Source organism: Balaenoptera musculus, chromosome 1 (genome assembly GCF_009873245.2).
Source record: "Balaenoptera musculus isolate JJ_BM4_2016_0621 chromosome 1, mBalMus1.pri.v3, whole genome shotgun sequence".
NCBI classification, from domain to species: Eukaryota; Metazoa; Chordata; class Mammalia; order Artiodactyla; family Balaenopteridae; genus Balaenoptera; species Balaenoptera musculus.
The window spans coordinates 24,969,356-24,986,554 of record NC_045785.1 but is presented as its reverse complement, the minus strand read 5'-3'; positions in this window follow the sequence as shown (position 1 = coordinate 24,986,554).

Genomic DNA, 17,199 nt, shown 5'->3' with positions numbered 1-17,199 from the left:
ACAGACCCAGGATGGGGATGGGAATACTCTAGGCAGGGCAGAGGTGCTTCTTAGAAGAACAGAGATCAGAAAACAAGCAGAAGTGTGGGGTGGGGCGAGGCGTGGGCCAGCTGTGACTGGGCTGTGAGCCCAGAAAGGGGGATTCTGAGGGCTGAGTCCAGGCAAGCCACTGAGGCAGCTGGGGTGTTTTGGTCCTTGGGCCCAACAGTACTGGCCTCTGGAAGTTCCTGACAAAGTGCCATGCCCACGGGATGGACTGAGGGACCTCATGTCCTCCATCTCCAGGCCAGGCACTCAGCTTTTGTGCCCCTTGTCTTGGGGAGGGCCGGCCCTCCTTCAGGGTTTGAGTGGCTGGAAGGGAACCAACATCCACCAGGAGAATGAGGGGCCCAGGTCCCGAGGTCAGGCATCCTTGGTGGCTTCACAAGCTGGGGAGCATCTTCAAGCCAGAGGCAGGAGCTAGAGCGAAGGTGCTGGAGACAGCAGCCTTCTGTCTGCTCACTCACTCATACACCCACTCAACAAACACTGGTGGCAGGTAGGTTGCAGAGCTGGGGTCCCTCCTGGTTAGGCTGGGGAGACCCCATGTAAACATGGGGGGGTGGGTATCAAATGCATTAGGGTGGGAACCTGTGGAGTCAGGGCCGGGGGTAGGATGGGGCTGGGACCAACAACGGATAGTGCATGCGGACCCAAAGGAAAAACAGACAAACCCCTCAGCCTGTTAAGCCTAGTGTTGAAAGAAGGTTTGGAGCACAGGCTTTGGAGCCAGAAAGAGTTAGAGTGGGTTAGAGTCCTGGCTCTGTCGGTTACTGCTGTGTGATCTTGGACTAGTCACTTCACCTCTCCGGTGGGCTGGGTCATGGCCCTCAAAGATATCCATGTCCTAATCCCCAGAATCCATAAATAAGTTACAAGGCAAAAGAGGCTTTTCAGATGGGACTAAGTTAAAGATCTTGTGTTGGAGAGAGTATCCTGAGTTAACCAGGTGGGCCCAATATAATCACAAGGTCCTTATAAGAAGGAGGCAAGAGGGCGAGGAAGAGAAGATGTGATGACAGAAGCAGAGGTTAGAGTGATGCCAATGCTGGAAGGGTCCACGAGCCTCTAGAAGCTGGAAAAGGCGAGGAACAGATTCTTTCCTAGAGCCTCCAGAAGGAACGCAGCCCTGCCAGTTCCTTGACTTTAGCCTCATAAGGCTCATTTTGGACTTCTAAGCTCCAGAAGCATAAGAGAAAAAAAATTGTGTTGTTTTAAGCCACTAAGTTTGTGGCAATCTGTTACAGCAGCAATAGGAAATAATACAACCTCTCTGTGCCTCATTTCACTGGTTATGAGACCAACAGGAACCTTTACCATATAGAGTTGTGTAAGGATTCACTGCGAACAGGCAGGTGTGCAGAGCAGCAAGTGCTGGGCACCAGCAAGACAGACAACCACGCGTTCATTCGTATGATATTTTAAAAATAATTTAATATTTTTAAAAATCAGAGGGGTCTTCATGGGAAGAATCAGGACTTTGCCAGATATCCTTATGCTTATCCCGTTATTTGGTATTGTTTTCATTTTGAGTCATGTATTGCTGCTGGAGGCTGTTAGAGATCCAAATCCTAAAATAATAAGTAATATTAGTAATAAACAATGATCATAAGAAATGTGTGCTGGTGTGGTTATTTCAACACAGGAACATACAAGGAGAAGCAAAAGAAGGAGATGCCTGATCTTCCTGGGAGGGGTGTGAGTGAGTGTGTGTGTGTGTGTGTGTGTGTGTGTGTGTGTGCAGACTGGGGGTGGGGAGCAAGTTAACTATGACCTGGATCATCAGACATTTGAGGAAAATCTTAAACATGACACAGAAAAACCAAGATAAGCAAAAACGTTCCAGAGGCAACTAGGGGCTAGGTCTTGAAGGATGAATAGGAGTTCACAGGTGGGTTTTGAGTGAGACATGCTGGGCAGGAGTGAGAGAGGAAGAAGGGGCAGGATTCCAGGCAGAGGGGACAGCATGAGGGGTGGGCATGGCCAAAGGTCTGTTCTGGGGTCACAGTAAACGCTAGTTTGGCCTGAGGGTGATCCCAGGAAGAGAACCAACGAGAAACAGAAAGATGGGTGAAGGGCTCGCTTTCAGTCTAGGCTGAGGAGCTTGGACTCCATCCCAGAGGCAGTGGAGTCCCTGAACGGTGTGAGTGAGGGTATGATGTGAGCTGATTGGCAGCCATACCCTCCAACTGAAACACATTTGAAATGAATAAAGAGTATGTTTTCCTTGTAAAAGATTCAAACCACTCAGAATAAAATAAAATCATTATTTTTAATTATGTAGAGTAGCTATCGATTCCTGTATAAGAATATAGTTACTATACCAAAGATTCCCCAAATGACAGTGCCTTAGAAAGATGGACATTGACTTTTCTCTGCAGGCTATCCAGGGCTGGCAAGGTGACCCTACAATCATCAGAAACCCAGAATTCTGCCAGGACAGAAAAGTATCCCAGTTTTGAGCACAGGTTCTGGTGCCAGACTGTCTGGGTTTAAATCATGGGTCTGCTGCTTATGAGCTGTGTGACCGTGGACATACTACTTAACTTCTCTGTGCTTGAATTTCTTCGTCTGTTAAATGGGGATAATATAGTTCCAGTCTAAGGTAGGGAGAATAATGTTCCCTCAAAGATGTCTACGTCCTAACCCGTAGAAACTGTGAGTGTTACCTTAAATGGCAAAAAAGGGCTTTGCAGAAGTGATTATGTTAAGAATCTTGAGATATTATCCTGAGTTACCTGGGTTGGCCCAATGTAATCACAAGGGTCCTTCTAAGAGGGAGGCAGGAAATCAAAGTAGTAATAGGAGATGCAATGATGGAAGCAAGAGACTGTAGTGATATGATGAAGGGATCACGAACCAAGGAATTGCAGGTGGCCACTCGGAGCTGAAAAGGCAAGGAAATGGATTCCTCCCTAAGTCTCCAGATGGAAGGAGCCCAGCTGACACATTGCTTTTATTTTTTAAACATTTATTTATTTTTTGAATTAATTTTATTTTTGGCGGTGTTGGGTCTTCGTTTCTGTGCGAGGGCTTTCTCTAGTTGTGGCAAGCAGAGGCCACTCTTCATCGCGGTGCGCGGGCCTCTCACTATCGTGGCCTCTCTTGTTGCGGAGCACAGGCTCCAGACGCGCAGGCTCAGTAGTTGTGGCTCACGGGCCTAGTTGCTCCGCGGCATGTGGGATCTCCCCAGACCAGGGCTCGAACCCGTGTCCCCTGCATTAGCAGGCAGATTCTCAACCACTGCGCCACCAGGGAAGCCCCACATTGCTTTTAGACTTCTGACCTCCAGAACTATAAGAGTTCTGTTTTAAATCACTGCTGTAATTTTTTTTAATACTTGTTTTTTTGTTTGTTTTTTAATTTTTTAAAAATTTATTTTTGGCTGCATCGGGTCTTTGTTGCTGCACGTGGGCTTTCTCGTTGCAGCGAGCGGGAGCTACTCTTCATTGCGATGTGTGGGCTTCTCACTGCAGTGGCTTCTCTTGTTGCAGAGCATGAGCTCTAGGAGTGCAGGCTTCAGTAGTTGTGGTGTGTGGGCTCAGTAGTTGTGGCTTGTGGGCTCTAGAGCAACACTGCTGTAATTTTTTACAGCAGCAACAGGAAATACACATTCTCATTAGGTTAAATGAGTTAATACATTCAAAGCACTTAGAAAAGTGCCTGACACGTAGCCTACACATAAGTGTTAGCTAGTATTATTAATGGAAAAACTCTTGGCTTGGGTCAGAGATGGCCAGTCTCATCCATATTCCAGCTAGTAGAGAGGCCTATCACTTCTGTTACATCCAGTTGGCCTGAATTTGGTCACCTGGTCACATGTAGCTGCAAGGGAAGCTGAGGGATATAATTTTTCTGAGTAGCCATGCGTCCGGCTGAAATGTAGGGGTTCTAGGACTAAAGGAAGGAGGGAAGGTGGCTATTGAGGAGTTAACAGTGTCCTACTTTGAAAGACGAGAAGTTTAACAAAGGTACTTTCCCCCCAGAGTTTGGATAGCTACTCATTTTCCAGCTCCTCTTTTTTGTGTTCTTAATTTTATGCAATATCTCTTGACTCTTGGCTGTGTAAGATGAGACATCCTTGATCACTGTTTTCCTCCCTCTTCTTGCTAAACCATTACACTTGCCTCTGGTCCTGTACCCATAATTAAAATGCTCTGTTTTTGTGTGTTGTCTATCTCTGAGCTTCAAAAATTGAAAAATCAATAAGGTGTTTTTAAAAAATATTATGACTATGTAAACATTATTCTCTGCAGAGCTAACTAGCATCCTGGGACCTATACAGAAGGAGCTATAATCTTATGGTTTAAATGCTCTTGAAGAAGAAATGCTCCAGGCTCCAAGTTCAAATGTATTTTTCTACATTCCTTCAGATACTCAAAGTCATGTTATATTTTAATTTGCTTCACGTTTGGGCCATGACTTTCTTACACAACTTTTTGTTCTCCCAGAGTTTTTAACTGCTTTTCTCTTCTCTTCTCGTGAAAAGAAACATATGCCTTTTTAATCAGGTCATTAAAATCTTCCAGCTTCTTAATTACATTATTTGTTGAATGAAGCCCATTTTCTTCTTAAGGACATTCTTCTCCAAACCCTCTGACTTCCTGTTCTCATTTTGACTGATGGTTTTATGGACCTCTGGTATTTCTATTCATTGCACTCCTGGGTTAATTCCACTTTTTCATAAATCTATTAGCTCTCTCTTTCTTGGGTTTTGTCTCTGTTTTGCTGGAGTATATCTTCAAATAACAGGTTTTTAAAAATTTATTTATTTTTATTTATTTATGGCTGTGTTGGGTCTTCATTTCTGTGCGAGGGCTTTCTCTAGCTGTGGCAAGTGAGGGCCACTCTTCATCGCGGTGCGCAGGCCTCTCACTATCGCGGCCTCTCTTGTTGCGGAGCACGGGCTCCAGACGCGCAGGCTCAGTAATTGTGGCTCACGGGCCCAGTTGCTCTGCGGCATGTGGGATCTTCCCAGACCAGGGCTCGAACCCGTGTCCCCTGCATTGACAGGCAGACTCTCAACCACTGCTCCACCAGGGAAGCCCCCAAATAACATTTTAAAAAGGGGTACCTGGGAGAAAAGCTATCTGAATCTTTGTGTGTCTGAAAATGTCTTTAATTTGTCCTATGCTTACTGAACGGGGAGGTCAACCAGCAGACTTCACTTTAGGGCATGTGGAAGGGGGGCAGATAGGAAATTAGACACCGGGTTCCCACTCTGGACCAAATAAGAAGGGATTTACTCTAAACCCCGATACTCTGAATGAGTCATTTTTTCCTTTTTTACAAAATTTTTACTTATTAAAAACTGAGATATAGTCGATGTACAGTATTAAAAGTTACAGGTGTACAACATAGTGATTCACAATTTTTAAAGGTTATATTCCATTTATAGTTATTATAAAATATTGGCTATGTTCCCTCTGTTGTACAATATATCTTTGTAGCTTATTTATTTTATACATAGTAGTTTGTACCTCTTAATCCCCTACCCCTATCTTGCCCCTCCTCCCTTCCCTCTCCCCACTGATAACCACTAGTCTGTTCTTTATATATGTGAGTCTGTTTCCTTTTTGTTATATTCATTAGTTTGTTTTATTTTTTAGATTCCACATATAAGTGATATTGTACAGTTTTTGTCTTACTCTGTCTGACTTATTTCACTAAGCATAATACCCTTCAAATCCATTCATGTTGTTGCAAATGGAAAAATTTCATTCTTTTTTATGGCTGAGTAATATTCCATTGTATATATATACCACATCTTCTTCATCCATTCATCTGTTGATGGACACTTAGGTTGCTTCTGTATCTTGGCAATTATAAATAATGCTGCTATGAGCATTGGGGTGCATGTATCTTTTCAAATCAGTGTTTTCATTATTTTCAGATCTATACCCAGGAGCGGAATTGCTGGATCACATGGTAGTTCTATTTTTAGTTTTTTGAGCAATCACCATACTGTCTTCCACAGTGACTGCACCAATTTACATTCCCACCAACAGTGTACAAGGGTTCTGTTTTCTCCACATCCTCACCAACATTTGTTATTTGTGGTCTTTTTGATGATAGCCATTCTAAAAGGTGTGAGGTAATATCTCATTGTGGTTTTAATTTGCATTTCTTTGATGATTAACAATGTTGAGCATCTTTTCATGTGCCTGTTGGCCATCTGTATGTCTTCTTTCTCTCTCACTTTGTAATCTGTCGCTCTCCCTGTATGTTCCTGATGTGAGTGCATTTGCAGGGGAGAGCTGGGGGCTGACACTGGCTCGTTGTTTACTAAACAGGCCTTTACTTGAATATTTTCCAAACTTTGGTTATTCGCATACCACCATCTCATTTTTTGCCATATCTTCTTACTATCTTCATTATTATTTACTTATGGTATTATTTTTCTTTAAATTGACTGTCCTAGTTCTACACTATGCCTGTAAAATTGCAAGTGTGATGTTATAGTTATATCTCTTATTGTTTGTAATTATACAGTGATATCTTCTAATCTATATGAAAATAAACACATAACTCTTAAGATAACAGAGGTTTACATAGTGGAAAAGAATATACATATATATATATACACACATATACATATATATGTATATATATAAACTGAATCACTTTGCTGCGTACCAGAAACTAACACAACATTGTAAATCAACTATACTTCAATAAATAAAAATAAAAATTAAAAAAAGATAACAGAGGTTTATTTATTTACCACTAAATATCATCCACAGCAGTGGTGCATGTACCATACTTTAGGAAATATTTCTTTAATTACCATGTTGATTACCTTCTAATCAATTGCCTGAGCCTTCTCTGTGTGCCTGCCAGTTTGGGTCTCCAAGTGGGGCTCCTTTAAAGAGTTCCTCTCCTCCTTGGCCTGATTCTGACATGCTGGGGGATAAAGTAAAAGAGTAATTATGGGAGACAAAAGATCACTTTTATTGTTGCTGATGTAAAGTGGGAGGCCTCAGCTTAGGGTGTGAGTTGAGGGATCTGCTAACTGAACCCCCATCACAGCCGTCATTACCTGGTGAATAGATGGTTTGACCCCAATTTCCCATGTCGTGGGCTCAGAGTCTCAGTTCTTTCTCTCCCTTTTACTCTTAGTGGCATGTGACTATGACAGTCAAGTATCTTGGGCTCAGGTACATATTCAGAGAGCAGAGAGTCCATAACGTATACCAATTGCTTCAAAAAATTTTAAAAAAGAGAGAAAAAACAACCCACTACGTTTTATGTGTCTAGAAGAACCTTGATACTCAACCCAGGCAAGGACAGTTTGAGACAGGAAGGTCTTAGGTCAGTCTCAATGATGGATATAGATGTAAATACCTTAAGCACAATATTATCAAACTAAACACAGCAATATATTTAAAAAAACATAATGACCAAGTTGGGTTTATTCCAGGGATGCAAGAATATTTTAACATTTGAAAATTGTCATTTTAAGTCACAGTATTAACAGGTTAACAGACACAAAAATCCTATGATCATGTAAAACAGATGGAGAAAAAGCATTTGCTAAAATTAAACAATTTATTAAAATTCTTGGCAAACTAGGAATAGGAGGGAACTTCCTTAACATGATGCATAATAAAGGATCTTTCTCAAACGTGCAGTAAACATACCACTTAATGATAAAAACTTAAAAAGCATTCCCTTTAAAGTCAGAAACCTAAAAAGGATGTTCACTATCCCTCTTTCTCTTCAATGCTGTACCGGATTTCTTAGCTTATGCAATAAGAAAAAGAAACAGTAAATAAATGGTATAAACCATTGAAAAGGAAGAAACAAAATAGTCATTATATATTTGTAGGTCATGTGATTGTCTACCCAGAAAATCTAAGAGATCCTACAGACAAATTCTTAAAACACTTGAGAGAATTCACATTGAGAGGCAATTTTCCATGGGTCTGTTGCATTCCTGGATGACTTGCAAACAGAGGCACTAACTGCCCTTTGTTTGGTCTTTTTCTTGACAATCTCTTTAAGAATGTTTGTATGTCAACCATCTTTGGAATACAGAGTAAGTGTCTCCCTCCGGAACAGAAGCAGATTTGCTTACTGTCCAGTGTAATGAAGATAATGTCTCCCTCTGCAGCAAAGATCAGACATTTGGGTCCCCTCAACTCAGGGGTCCTCAGCAATTATGCAAACACAATCATTGCATGAGCTGCATCCTTGTGGGACTTTGAAGGCAAGTAGAACCACTGACTTAAACATGAAGCTAATGCTGCTTGCTGAGCCACAAGGAACAAAGTCCTTTGTCTCTGACCCAGGAGACTCACGTCTTCTGCCAGCATCCAGGACACAGTGGTAGCTAAGGGTCTGAGTAGGGCGAAATCCCAGGCCCTTCACATTCTTGGCAGTTCTGCCATCTCATTTCTAAATACTTGCAACATACAGAAAATGCTATTTATAAAAGATACCATTCATAAAAGCACATAAAACTCTTAAGTGCTTAGGAATAAATCTAAGAGATGTGCAAGATTTTTATGGAGAAAATTAGAAAACTTGATTGGTGGTCATTCAAGAGACATAGATAAATAGAGAGTATAACTTGCTTGTAGAAGGAAAGACTCAACAGTAAACATGTCAGTTCTCCTCAAATTAATCTATAAATCTATTTCAGTTTCAAAGGGTTAAATAAAATGTTTTTAAAATTAATGTTTTCAGAAAAAAAATTCTTTCGGAAACATGTCAAGCTTATCCTGAAGTCATATGAAAGAACAGCCAAGAGTAGCAAAGGCAAATTTGAAGAAAATGAACAAGGTGAGGAGAATGACCCTCCAGATAACAAGACTTATTATACAACTAAAGTAGTTAAGACAAGGAAAGATTGGCAGAATGATGTACAAATAAATAAATGGGGCAAAAATGAGAGCTCAGAGGCAGAGTCATGAAGACTGGAGGTTCAACATATGTTAGAGATAATATTTAAACCAGTTCCCTACAATAAATGGTGGGAATTTGGTTTTCCATGTGGAAAAAAAGAGACTTGCACCCTCCTATCATTCTGGTTACCGAAGTCAATGCAGAGGGATACTAAGTGTGAAAAAAATTTTTTTAACTTTTTTTTTTTTTAATTTTATTTATTTATTTTTGGCTGTGTTGGGTCTTTGTGGCTGTGCGCGGGCTTTCTCTAGTTGCAGTGAGCGGGGGCTACTCTTCATTGCAGTGCGCGGGCTTCTCATTGTCGTGGCTTCTCTTGTTGCGGAGCACAGGATCTAGGCGTGTGAGCTTCAGTAGCTGTGGCATGTGGGCTCAGTAGTTGTGGCTTGTGGGCTCTAGAGCTCAGGCTCAGTAGTTGTGGAGCACAAGCTTAGTTGCTCCGCAGCATGTGGGATCTTCCCCGGCCAGGGCTCGAACCTGTGTCCCTTGCATTGGTAGGCAGGTTCTCAACCACTGCGCCACCAGGGAAGCCCCAAAATTTTAAACTTTTAAATGAAAATCTTTTCTAGATGTCATGATGTAAAGATTTCAAGCTACAAGAAGCATAAACAAGAAAATACAGATAGATTTGACTACATTCAAACTCCAAAGTATTGTATAGTAAAAATATAAACAAAATTAAAAGCCAAGACACATGGCTGGGAGAAGATGTGTGTATATCTATATATCTATATATCTATATCTATATCTATATCTATATATATATATGGTTCATACAACAAAGCATTAGTATCCATGTTACATAAAGAACTACAGATCAATAAAAGATTATAAACAACTCATAAGAAAAGTGAGTAAAGGATATAAAGAGGCAAACCATACAAATATATAAAATGTTTATAACCTTACTTGAAATTTTTGGAATACAAATTAAAGCAACAATGCGATATAATTTTATATCTCAAATTGGTAATGTGAAGATTGGCAAGGTTTTCAGGCTGAATATATTGTGTTGGTGAGCATGTGGAACAATGGGCATTCCTGTTAATGCTAAAGAGGGTTTAAATTTTAACCACTTTGAAAAACAATATGGCAAAATCTAGTAAAGTTCAACATGTGCGTACCCTCTAACCTAGCAATTCACTTCTGGAAATAAATTCTAACTCTTGACAAGTATAAGAATGTTCATTACAATGCTGTGTGTAGTGAAAAATTAAAAACAATAGAATAGTGCATAACTAAATCATGTTAGAGCTAAAAAAAAAAGATAAAGATGAATGCACTGAAAAATCTATATATGTATTTATTGACAGGCCTGCCCCTAACATTTATGAGGCCAAGGGCAAGAATAATCTGGAGGCTCAGGCCCCATGCCTCTTCTGTTCTCACTCTGGGCTCCATCCCACACAGTGAAGAACCTCACACATCAGTCAATTTGTCTAAACTCTGTCCACCAAACCCATCCCCCGAAAACAATCACCCTGGACACCCCTTAGGATTAGGGGGTACATGGCCTCATGGTCAACCTCAGGAGAAAAACTAGTGAAATGACTACTCTGGCCTTGGAAACAGGTTCTGGGCCCCTGGAGCAAGGGAATTCCAGGATCCTGGGTACCCAGACGTGGTTTAGAAGGACGAGGGAAGGCTCCTGGGTGATCCTTGACACTTTAACCCCTAGAGGAGGGCCTGAATCTAAGGGAGGTGCTGTGTGTTAACTTGGACAAATCTCACCTGTAATACTGAACATAAAAGGCAGAATGATATGTACCATGTGATAACTTTATATGAGGTTTAAAAATAAGCAAAACAATACTATCAACTGCTCAAGGATACAAAGAAGAGGAGCAAAATTATAAAAACTCAAATGGAAAGGGCATTGTATATTCTTGCCTCCTTTGTCATAGATTAGGTGACCATAGGTGCGTGGGTTTATCGCTGGGCTTTCTATCCTGTACCATTGATCTATATTTCTCTTTTTGTGCCAGTACCAAACTGTCTTGATTACTGTAGCTTTGTAGTATAGTCTGAAGTCAGGGAGCCTGATTCCTCCAGCTCCGTTTTTCTTTCTCAAGATTGCTTTGGCTATTCGGGGTTTTTGTGTTTCCATACAAGTTGCAAAATTTTTGTTCTAATTCTGTGAAAAATGCCATTGGTAATTTGATAGGGAAGGCATTGAATCTGTAGATTGCTTTGGGTAATATAGTCATTTTCACAATATTGATTCTTCCAATCCAAGAACATGGTATATCTCTCCATCTGTTTGTGTCTTCTTTGATTTCTTTCATCAGTGTTTTATAGTTTTCTGTGCACACGTCTTTTGCCTTCTTAGGTAGGTTTATTCCTAGGTATTTTATTCTTCTTGGTGCAGTGGTAAATGGGATTGTTTCCTTAATTTCTCTTTCTGATCTTTTGCTGTTAGTGTATAGGAATGCAGGAGATTTAGCCTCTTCGATAAGTGGTGCTGGGAAAACTGGACAGCTACATGTATAAGAATGAAATCAGAACACTACCTAACACCATACACAAAAATAAACTCAAAATGGGTTAAAGACCTAAATGTAAGACCAGACACTATAAAACTCTTAGAGGAAAACATAGGAAGAACACTCTTTGACATAAATCACAGCAAGATCTTTTTTGACCCACCCCCTAGAGTAATGAAAATTAAAACAAAAATAAACAAGCGGGACCTAATTAAACTTAAAAGCTTTTGCACAGCAAAGGAAACCATAAACAAGATGAAAAGACAACCCTCAGAATGGGAGAAAATATTCGTAAATGAAGTAACGGACAAAGGATTAATCTCCAAAATATATGAACAGCTCATGCTGCTCAATATTGAAAAAACAAACAATCCAATCAAAAAATGGGCAGAAGACCTAAATAGACGCTTTTCCAAAGAAGACATATAAATGGCCAAGTGGCACATGAAAAAGTGCTCAACATCACTAATTATTAGAGAAAGGCAAATAAAAACTACAATGAGGTATCACCTCACACTGATCAGAATGGCCATCATCAAAAAATCTACAAACAGTAAATGCTGGAGAGGGTGTGGAGAAAAGGGAACCCTCTTGCACTGTTGGGGGAATGTAAATTGATATAGCCACTGTGGAGAACAGTATGGAGGTTCCTTTAAAAACTAAAAATAGAACTACCATACGACCCAGCAATCCCACTACTGGGCATATACCCTGAGAAAACCATAATTCAAAAAGACATATGTACCCCAATGTTCATTGCAGCACTATTTACAATAGCCAGGTCATGGAAACAACCTAAATGTCCATTGACAGATGAATGGATAAAGAAGACGTGGTGTATATATACAATGGGATATTACTCAGCCATAAAAAGGAATGAAATTGGGTCATTTGTAAAGATGTGGTTGGACCTAGAGTCTGTCATACAGAGTGCAGTAAGTCAGAAAGAGAAAAACAAATATCGTATATTAATGCATATATGTGGAATCTAGAAAAATAGTACAGACGAACCTATTTCCAGGGCAGGAATAAAGATGCAGATGTAGAGAACAGAAGTGTGGACAGGGGGAGAAGGGGAGGGTGGGATGAATTGGGAGATTAGCTTTGACATAAATATACTACCATGTGTAAAATAGACAGCTAGTGGGAACCTGCGGTTTAGCACAGGGAGCTCAGCTTGGTGCTCTGTTATGACCTAGATGGAGGGATGGGGGGAATGGGAGGGAGGTCCAAGAGGGAGGGGATAGATATATACATATGGCTGATTCACTTTGTTGTACAGCAGAGACTAACACAACATTTGTAAAGTAATTATACTTCAAAAAAAAAAATAGGACATCTACTTCTGGCAGTATGGTGGACTAGGTACTCTGAAAGGCCTTCCTACTCCAAAAGAACCAGATGCTGCAAACAAACAAACAGACAAAACCCAATAACTTGTTGTTTTATAACCCAGCAAGTGAAATCCCTACGGAGATGAAACAAAACAAAATTGTGACCTGAACGCACATCTATGAGGGGTACACATTTAGGGAGGGGTGATATGTAAAGGTGAATGCCTATTCAGCACCACAGTCAGGAGCACAGATGGGGCCAGTAGCAAGTGGGGAGACCTGAGTCTGAGATTCCAGCTTGAACAGGGACCCTGGAAGTGTGTTAAAGTCATTTCAGGTCAGCGGCTCTCCCTAGTTCCCAGATACAATTATCTCAAAATAAATATTAAAAAAATCGCCACCAACAGGCCTACACTAAAAGAATGTCTAAGTGTGTACTTTTTTGGGGGGGGGGCCGCATGCGCATGGCTTGTGGGATCTTAGTTCCCTGACCAGAGATTGAACCCGGGCGCACGACAGTGAAAGTGCCGAGCCCTAACCACTGGACAACCAGGGAATTCCCTAAGTATGTACTTTAGAAAGAAGAAAAATGATGGAAGAAGACAAACCTGAAATGCAAGGAGAATTGTTGAGAAAAGAAAATGATAAACATGTAGATAAATCTAAACAAATGTTTTATAATATAACGAGCATGATGGCAAATTTGTGGGCTAAAAAAAAAAGGACAGACTGAAATGAAACTTGCTTGCAAGGTAGAAGGGGACAGCCATTGCAGTTAGAGTATGCCAAGGTTCTTGTATTGTTTGGAAAGTGAGCTGGAATATTAAATTCAGGTTTTGTTAAGTGTGCAATGTAAAATTTTAAAAATAAGCACTCTAAGAATAGAGTCAATGATTTCAAAGGAATAAGAGTTAATTTTCAAGCCAGTAGACAGGAAAAGTAGAGTAAGGAAACAGAAACTCAGGGTGTGGCCAAGACGGTGGAGTAGAAAGACCCTGAGCTCACTTCCTGCCACAGGCACACCAAAATTACAACTATGTATAGAGCAACTGTCGATGAGAACAACCTGAAGACTAGCAGAAAAGATTTTCCACAACTAAAGATATAAATAAGGAACCACAGAGAAACTTGTAGGAGGGGTGGACACGAGGTACAGTCAAGACCCACACCTCCCAGTTAGGCGACCCACAAACAGGAGGATAATCACAATTGCAGAGGTTCTCCCCGAGGAGCAAGGGGTCCAAGCCCCACATCAGGCCCCCTTGACCAGGGTTCCCACTGGGAAGACGAGCCCCCAGAACATCTGGCTTTAAAGGCCAGTAGGGCTTGTGTCCAGGAGAGCTGGAGGGCTATAGGAAACAGAGATTTCACCCTTAAAGGGTGCACACAAAATCTCACAGGCTCAAGACCCAGCACAGAGGCAGGAATTTGAAAGGAGCCTGGATCAGACCCACTTGCTGATCTTGGAGAGCCTCCTGGAGAGACAGGAGGCAGCTGGGACTCCCCCTGAGGACACAGACACTGGCAGCAGTCGTTGTGGGGAGCTTGTTTTACCACCAGGACACTGGTGCTGGCAAGCACCATTTTGGAATCCTCTCTCAGGCTCATTAGCACCAGGACCCAGTCCTGCCCACCAGTGGGCCAGCAGCCTCCACACAAGGCAGAGCCTGACAGCCAGCTGGTCCAGGGTCCAGCCTCACCTACAAGGGTGCCTACAGTAGTCAGTCCCACCACAACAGAAGGGCCCATGTAGCCCTCGTAGGGGGCACCACTAGAGCACATAGCTCGAGTGACCGGAGGCGGGTGTGCTGCTGAGCCACATAAGATGTCTCCTACATGAAGGCATTTCTCAGGATCAGGAAACGTAATTGACCTACCCAATACATAGAAATAAAAACAGAGGGACTTCCCTGGTGGTCCAGTGGTTAAGACCCTGTGCTTCCACTGCAGGGGGCACGGGTTCGATCCCTGGAACTAAGATCCTACATGCCGCACAGCATGGCCAAAAAAAAAAAGAGGAAAAGAAAAGAAAGAAAGAAAAATAGAGAATTAGGCAAAAATGAGGCAACAGAAGAATATGCTACAAATGAAGGAACAAGATAAATCACCAGAAGAGCTAAGCAAAGGGGAGATAAGCAATCTACCCAAAAGAGGGTTCAAGGTAATGATCATAGAGATGCTCAATGAATTTGGGAGAAGAATGGATGAACATTGTGAGAAGTTTAACAAAGAGCTAGAAAATATAAAGAAGAACCAAGCAGAGCTGAAGAACACAATAACTGAAATGAAAAATACACTAGAAGGAATCAATAGTAGATTAGATGATACAGAGGAACAGATCAGCAAACTGGAAGACAAAGTAGTGGGAATAACCCAAACTGAATGGAGAAAAGGAAAAAAATTTTCTAAAAATGAGGATAGTTTAAGAGAACTCTGGGACAACATCAAGCATACTAACATTCGCATTATAAGGGTCCCAGAAAGAGAAGAGAGAGAGAAAGGGGCAGAGAATTTATCTGAAGAAATAATAGCTGAAAGCTTCCCTAACTTGGGAAAGGAAACAGACATCCAAGTCCAGGAAGCACAGAGAGTCACAAACAAGATGAACCTAAAGAGGTCCACACCAAGAGACATTGTAATTAAAATGGCAAAAATTAAAGATAAAGAAAGAATCTCAAAAGCAGCAAGGGGAAAGCAACGAGTTATGTACAAGGAACACCCATAAGGCTATCAGATGACTTTTTAGTGAAACTTTGCCAGCCAGAGAGACTGGTGTGATATATTTAAAGTGATGAAAGGAAAAAACCTACAGCAAGAATATTCTACCCAGAAAGTCTTTCATTCAGATTTGAAAGACAGTTAAAGAGTTTTATAGACAAGCAAAAGCTAAAAGAGTTCAGCACCATGAAATCGGCTTTACAAGAAATGTTAAAGGGACTTCTCTAAGTGGAAAAGAAAAGACCACAATTAGAAATATGAAAATTACAAAAGGAAAAATCTCATTGGTAAAGGCAAACACAGTAAAGGTAGTAGACCAACCATTTTTGAAGCTAGTAGGGGGACTTCCCTGGTGGCGCAGTGGCTAAGAATCTGCCTACCAAAGGAGGGGACACGGGTTCAATCCCTGGTCCAGGAAGATCCACATGCCGCAGAGCAACTAAGCCCGTGCACCACAACTACTGAGCCTGCGCTCTAGAGCCTCCACACCACAACTACTGAAGCCCACACGCCTAGAGCCTGTGCTCCACAACAAGAGAAGTCACCGCATGAGAAGCCCGCACACTGCAAGGATGAGTAGCCCCTGCTCGCTGTAACTATAGAAAGCCTGCACACAGCAACAAAGACCCAACGCAGCCAAAAATAAAAAATAAAATAAAATAAGACAAATAAAAAATAAAGCTAGTAGGAAGGTTAACAGACAAAAGTAGTAAAACCATCTATATCCACAATAAGTAGTTAAGGGATATGCGAAACAAAAAGATGTAAACTATGGTGTCAAAAACATTAAATGGGAGTAAAGATGCAGAAAACAGAAATTCAGTCTACTCTTAAAAAAATAAGAATGGAGAACAAAAAAACAGATCAAAAGTGGGACAAATAGAAAGCAAATGGTAAAATGGTGGAGACAAGTCAAATACAGTAGTAATAATAGTAAGTCAACAATACACAGTTTGAAGTGGGATAGTTCAAAACACCTTTCTCCATTACTGACTGATAGTTCTAACTGGAAAAAATTTAATAAGGATATGGAATATCTAAACAACACAGGTAACAAGCTTGATTTATTGACACAAAGCAGCTCCAACACCCAGCACTTATTCTTCCCAAGCATGCATGAAACATTTACAAACACTGACCACATACCAAGCCGTAAAGCAAGTCTTACTGTCAAGAATCAGTCATACACACCATATTCTCTGACCAAAATGCAATTAAGTTAAGAATTGATAACAGTAAACAATTCCCACATGTTTGGAAATTTAAAAACACATTGCTGGAAACAACCCAAATGTTCATCAACAGCTGAATGGATAAATAAGTTGTAGTATATTCATACAACGGGATGCTACACCCCCAAATAAATCACACACAAACCACAGTTGTAACAGGCAACAACATGGATGAACCTCACAGAATGTTGAGTGAAAGAAGTCAGAAAGAGTAAATACCCTAACCTAAATAGGAAGGAAATCCAAAAAAAAGGGGATATATGTATATGTATAGCTGATTCACTTTGCTGTGCAGCAGAAACTAACACAACATTGTAAAGCAACTATACTCAAATAAAAATTTAAAAAATTAAAAATAAATTAAAAAAAAAAGAATGAAAAAGATATGATAACTACACACCCAGGGGAGATTTAAAAGATGAAAAACAGAACAATCTAAACAACTATTTCTTTAATGTTGTCATTTATTTCTCATTTCCCCTTCTTAAG